Source organism: Pteropus alecto, unplaced genomic scaffold, assembly GCF_000325575.1.
Source record: "Pteropus alecto unplaced genomic scaffold, ASM32557v1 scaffold7, whole genome shotgun sequence".
Classification (NCBI taxonomy): domain Eukaryota; kingdom Metazoa; phylum Chordata; class Mammalia; order Chiroptera; family Pteropodidae; genus Pteropus; species Pteropus alecto.
The window spans coordinates 55,320,432-55,327,072 of NW_006494614.1; the positions used below are offsets into that span (position 1 = coordinate 55,320,432).

At 44.9% G+C, this 6,641-nt stretch overlaps 1 protein-coding gene across 1 annotated transcript in view; it reads right to left on the minus strand.

The window, feature by feature from the left end:
- Window positions 1-6,641, minus strand: part of ME3 (malic enzyme 3) — a 179,900-nt gene that overhangs the window by 57,827 nt on the left and 115,432 nt on the right. The window lies entirely within an intron of this gene.

Below are 6,641 nucleotides of genomic sequence, written 5' to 3' on the forward strand. Positions count from 1 at the left end.
ATCATAATTTCAACTATCTGAAACACACACAAGCCTGGAAGGGCTTACACAGGAACGGTAAAAATAGTTTAATTCTTGGCGTCTGCAGAAAATATTCACTTTTTTAGTTCTTACAGAGATTAAAAGGTCTGTAGTATGTTATAATTTGTAATGTTGATTGGTGGGTGCATCAGGCAACAAAGAGTAAATTTCTCAGTGCTGCATATGTGGTTTCTGGGGCACATCAAATTCTCCAGTGATATTGAAGAATTTTAGGATTTTCCAAAAATTCCTCAGTAGATCTGCATGTAAGATGAAAAGTCAACCATAATGAGGTACAATTGAGGTATAAGGGTGATTATATAAAGCTTTAAAAAAAAGTCCTTGTATTCACTCTTAGAATACGAAGTTTTGTGCCTGAAATACTCAAAACTAAGCACACAAAAAATAGGAAAGAAAGTTTCTATATGGAGCTAACACTAAGAAAGAGCTTCTTATATTTGTATAGAACTCTCAAGTAATTCGCTCCTTCTGAATCAAAGTTAATTTGACCCTTCTGTCTTACATAGTCTCATCCTCAGTTACAGATGAGGAAGGTGGAGTTTAAGGGTTTAAATAAATTGCCCAAGCTCACACAGCCAGAAAGTAGCTAAACTGAAATTGAGCCTTGCTTTGACTGCATCTTATGATAGTGCCCTTTCTGCCCTATCATTTGATGCCGTGGTGACTAGTAGACCTGAGGCTCCTCACCCTCTGCTTGGTCTTCCCGGAAAAGTTCGGTAGTGGCTGCGAAGGCCCCAGTTATCATCCTACCAACCAGGCTGGGGAGCAGTGACAGCCAGCATGGAGTCTGAGGGAAAGCCGTGTCACATCTCCAGCCAGCTGGATCTCCTTTGGCAGAAGGGAAAATAGCTTCTCTGAAACAGCAGAGGGCTACCTTGGCAGGGCATGGAGCAAGAAGTCCACATTCTGCCCTGTGACCTCCAGAGCGATTCGGCCATAAGACTGACTGCCAGCAAGGCGTGGGACTGTTAATTGGCCTGGGCCCTCTCCTTGCAGCCCTCCTCTCTCTATCCTCAGATACTGGTTAAGAAGGGAAGTTTTCAGCAGGTAGTATTGCCAAATAAAATAAAGGATGCCCAGTTAAATTTGAATTTCAGATAGGCGGTAATATTTTTTTTAGTATAAATATATCCCAAGCATTGCGTAGAATGTACTTATGCTAAAAAAATGATTAGCTATTTATCTGGAATTTAGATTTAACTGGTGTCCTACATTTTTCCTTTGCTAAATCTGGTAACCCTATCAAGAGAGGCAGAAGGAATCTTGAAGCTGGCAGTGTACTGTAGGGAAGAAGGCCATGCTGACCTGGAGGCCCTGGTCAGGATGCTCCCCATAAGCACCCTCAGTATGGCCTGGCTTTAGAATCAGAAGGGGATCTGAGTTTGAATTTAGGCTCTGCCACTTAACTAGCTCTGTGACTTTGGGCAAAGTATTTAACTTCTCCACTTCATTTTTCTTCTCTGTCAAATGGAGATAATAATGATCTCCACTGAATAATGCAAGGTCTTTGAGAAACGGATCCCTATTCATCAGTGTCTCTCCAGTGATGTTTACAGTGTTGGCACAAGGCAGGCCCTTAAAAGGCATTATGATGTGAGTTGCATGAATTCTAGGATTGGGTTAAGGAGACGTCGAATTAAGAGCTATGGATGTCTTCGAAATCACTTGGTTCAGCTTTCTCCAAATGAGTTTTTTGAGGCCCAGGAAGATTAAACCAGCTGCCCAAGGTCACAAAGCAAATTTGGTGGAAGCGACAGGGAGGAAACGACGGCTTCTGGACCAGGGGTCTTCCCAGGTGGGACCCACTTACTCACCTCCGAGCCCGCTGTTTTCCCTCAGAGAGTTATAGGTTCCCTTTGGAACCAAGTAAGTCTATAACTATGACTTCAGATCAAGGCCTTTGCCCAAAGCAGATGAGCCAAACTTTCTCCTCTGCCGTGGGAGTTGAATATGCCCTCTATGCTGTGTGCTCGGCTCTGATTTCCTAGGGCTTTTCTTGGAGACGAAATGTCATGGAAAATGAAATGGTTTCCTCCTCTCCACTTGCCATATCACTGAGCACTGGATTTAAGCTGGAAGAGAGATGAACCTCCTGGTTTGGGAAAATATTTATCTTGCGTAGCAACGGACACAAAAAGATGTTACTCAGACAGCATCCGGGGGTCTGGTGAGGCCTTGGATTTGGGTCCACGCTGGGGACACAGTGCACTGTCCCCCTCAGGGTGGTAGTTATGCCTACCACACATGTCTTTGGAAGTTTAGTTGAGCCCAAGGGTAAGCTACACAGATCCTAGGAAGGGCACCCGTATTGATCACATGTGCACAGAGCGAGAGCCTCTGATGGCACCACATGGTGAATGCTATTTGTTAGCTGGAATAAGGACGATTTCAAGAGATGAAGAAACTCTTTGACACCCAGCTAGGTTGGTGATCCCTTGCTTCCCTGGCAATCCAGCAACATCCCAAGGCACCATTTACCAGGCTCTGTTGATAATCTGTCCCTATGTCTATCTCCCTCGTAAGCTGACATGACGTTCCTGCATCCCCGCATTGGTCAATTCCTCAGAGACTTACACAGCATCTCGTTGGGAGGTGAATCCATTAAGCCTCAAGACTTCTGCTAGGAGAGGCTAGCCATTTTAAAGGCAAGCACTCCAGGCTGCCCTGCAGAGCCCTTAGCATGGAGTGGGACGAGCACCGGTCTTGAACTCAAAGCTGGGGGAAACCATTTCTGCTCTGGAGCCCCTTTTCCTGTGTGAAATGAGTGGGTTGAACTGGTATTTTCAGTCTCTTTTTAACACGGACGGTCTGTTCCTCTGTCTGCTGTGTGCAGATGAAACAAAACGCACAAGCCAATCCACACACAGCCGTGATGGAGGGCTGGGAGCAGGTGTGCTGCTTAACTGGGAGGGGCTCCCCCCCTGCCCCTTTGGAACTTAATCGTGGAATGTCCCTTCTTCATGGGCTCACTGCCTCACAGATTTATTTTTCCAAACCTCTTTGGTGTCAGCAGGTAAAAGTGACTCAGAGTTTCAGGGTTGTAGACAGCAGATGTCTTCCTTTAACAGGAAGCTCGGAGAGTGTTTTCTTTGACTCTTTTGCCTTGGGAGTTTTTACAGAGACAGTCTCGCAGATGGTCTAGTTGTTCTGACACTAAAACCCGTCACAACATCACCCTCCCTGCACTGACAAGTGAGATGGAAGTTGAGGGGCTGAGCCTCTCACTCCTATTGTTCTCTGGCTCGCTCTGGGAGAGAGATGTGCCCCAAGACTTCTGGAGGGAAATATGTTGCAAATTGATCCATTTTTAAAAAAAAATGTAGTGTAGCAAGATCACACAGTGAATCCATTTGAGAAGAGATAAATCATCCTCTTCCCGATGTTGGCCACTTTGTAACTTTGGATTTTTGTGTTCTGAGTTTCTGGAAGAGGGTCTGGCTGGAGTTTACCTTTCTTTGGGGAGGGGAACTCGTGGAAATAGCATTAGTACACCCTCACTTGATTCTGAGTGTCCATGGCCCCCGACTATGTGAAACACCTACTTTCCAGTCTTCATTACCTAGTCTATAACACAAATACCTAACTTCTTGGAGCAATGTGCCACATAGACAAGGCAGCTGGGCAGCCAGATATACCTGGCTTCAAATTCCAGCTCTGACCCTTAGAGTTTGAGACCTGAGGTAAGTAGTTAACATGTTTCAGTCTAAGTTCTCCATCTGTAAAATGGGGAGAACAGTATCTCCTATAGCTGTTGTGGGAATTAAATGAGATTAAAATACATAAGAGCACTAGAACTATGCCTGGCACATTGCAGGTGCTGGTACTGGTCTAACTGGACTGGGTGAGAACTGCTGTCTCTCACCCCCAAGTGTTGCTCCCTCCTCTCACCTGGGGAATACTCCGGTCCTTCCTGACAGGGGAAGCTCTCTCCCTTCCACGCCTAGGAAGGAGAGGTGATTCAAGGCCTCAAGTCCCAGGGGGAGAAGCAGACACTTTGAGTAGCTGCAATACATTAGCCATTAAAATGATCAATTAGGTGACAGTGTTGAAACACTGACAACTAGAATATTCCACCCGCAGCCTGGCTTTCATTTATCTCCCTCATGCCTAGCAGAGTGCCTGACACCTACAAAGCACTCAATAAATAAATGTAATAGATAAATAAATTTAAATGTCAAAAAATAAATTTAACTTTTGTTAAATAAGTAAAGAGAAAGTGTTCACAAAATCATCTTCACTGAAAAAATTAGAACAAATTATGGGCACATTATGATTACAACTAGGTAATAACTACATCTATACACACAGACAAATATTAAATGGGAACACAAATGTAGCGCTGTGGGAGAAATGCCACTTACTTTTTCTTTCGAGATTTTGAATAATGTTTTAAAAGTTACTTTAGTAATAAAAATTCTAAAAATAACGAAATGGCCTTTAGTTAATAAGGCAACAGAATCCAGGCTGGTGGTATGCTGTGGTGGGGGAGAGGAGCACGGATGTGGATTAAGCTCTCAGGGCCTCAGTTTCCTCAACTGCAGAAGGAGGGTAATGCCCGATGCTCCACTCACAGGTTTGTCAGGCTTGAATGGGATAGTCTGTGTAAAGGGCTTGGCCATGATTACTCGTGGTTTCCTGCCATCTTTCCTGGTGTGTTTGTTAAAAATTGGGACTAGCTCTAAACTTGAGCACACGATTGCTGGGTACTGGATCTTCAATAAAGGATCTTAACGCACCTGCTAGAAGTAACCAACACTGTTCCAGTGGATACGATGGCCTCAGAATCAAGCTCAAGCTGTTCCATTTCTGGCCTAGAGCCAGCTTTTAGGAGACAGAGAATGAAGGTCTCAGTTAAATTCCATTGGAACGCCCCAGGAGGTGTCCATGGGAAGAATAACTAAAACAAAGTTTGCTGCACGCATGCATGGTTCCGTACATGTTCTTTGTGGCTAGGGGACAATTTCAGCAAAACCCAGGCATCTGGCTGTGGGGAGGGAACCACAGTGTGGAGACACAACCTTGAAGACTGGCCTTGACGAGCAACTCTAAGACTTGTGCCACCATCCAGCCTCCCGTTTCCTAGGCCGGTGGGGAGGGACACATGGAGAAGAGATTTAGGGCTGGAAGAATAAGCAGAAAACTTCTGGTCTTGTCCCTCACTTCTCCCTGTACCAGAAGGGGATCAAGTCCAGATCAGAGCAGGGACACCCCTGGCCGTCAGGAGTACTGGGTCCGATGTCCTTGCTCCCCACTCTAGTCTTTCTCCTTCTCCCCTTGTTCTACCTCATCCCACTCCCGCCCCCATGATTTCCTAGCTCTGAAGCAAGGTGTACCCCCTGTCCCCTCACTTGATTGAGGGTGTGGATGAAGCCTGAATAAGCACCATTCTGCACTGAGCTGCAGTGCTCATCCTGCAGAAATGTGGACACGTGGCGTCCAGGGAGGAGGAGGCCACGCAAGGAGCCATGGTGACTTTTCCTGAGAGAGATCTCCACAGAATGCAAATAAGTATAACCTTTTTTGACAATATGAATCAAGAATCTAAAAAATAACCATTCCCCTTTCCTCAATATTTCTGTTTCTACGAATTTATCCTTAGGAAACAATCAGAGATGGACACAGACTGATCTGCAAAAATAGATGTGAGAGCACAATTATATTGGCAAGAAGACTAGCAAAACCTAATTGTCCAACAGTAGAGAGCTTCTTATGTAAATTATGATATACTGGGCAGCTATTAAAATGACATTGTGGAAAATGGCTAATGACTTCAGAGATACATTTTAAAAAGGAAGATACAAAACCGATAACATACATTGCATTTTGGAAAGCAAGAAACAAAACTGTACCTGCAATATGAACACAATTTTGTTTTTATAAATGCTTTGGGGGGAAAAGTTGGGAGAAAATAGAGCAAAATGTAAACAATGATTAGTATTGGTTGTGAGTGATATTTTATTTTAATATTTCTCTGGATTGTTTCAATTTTTAAAAAACAAACATGCACTCACTTTAAACTCAGAGATAAATGTCATTAAGAAGGAACACTTGGATATTTTTTCATGTTCTCTGACACACAGACACAGAGCTGAGACCACAGACATGCACAAACCCCCTGCCCCAGGGTGGTGGTACCCAGAGCAGACGAACTCTTGGCTGGGGATTGAGCTCCTTAAATCCTAAACCACCTGGAATCCTGCACCTGATCTCACTCACACACTGGGTCAGTCTCCCTCCCTGAATCTGCAGGACACTGATCTGCCTGATCAGACATTTTAGTCCTCAACCCCGGTGCTTCAGTTTGAGTCCTTTTACTGAAGCGGCTTGCCTCTAAAGTGCTCAAAAAAAACCCCAAAACTAAAACTAAAACCAAAAACCCAGCCCAGCAGCCACTCCCTCCTCACTCAGTGGCCTTCTTCACTAATGAGTCAGAGAGAAGCCCTGAAGGCAATGGAAGCTGCTTGCATTAATGGAGCAAGGAAGCAAAGAGCTCACCATGGAAGGCCTCAGGAGAGAGAGAGAGGGAAGAAGACCCAGCAGTGGCTGGGGGAAGAGAATGGGGCTGGGAGGGTATGTGTGGAGGGGGAAGGGCCTCCACT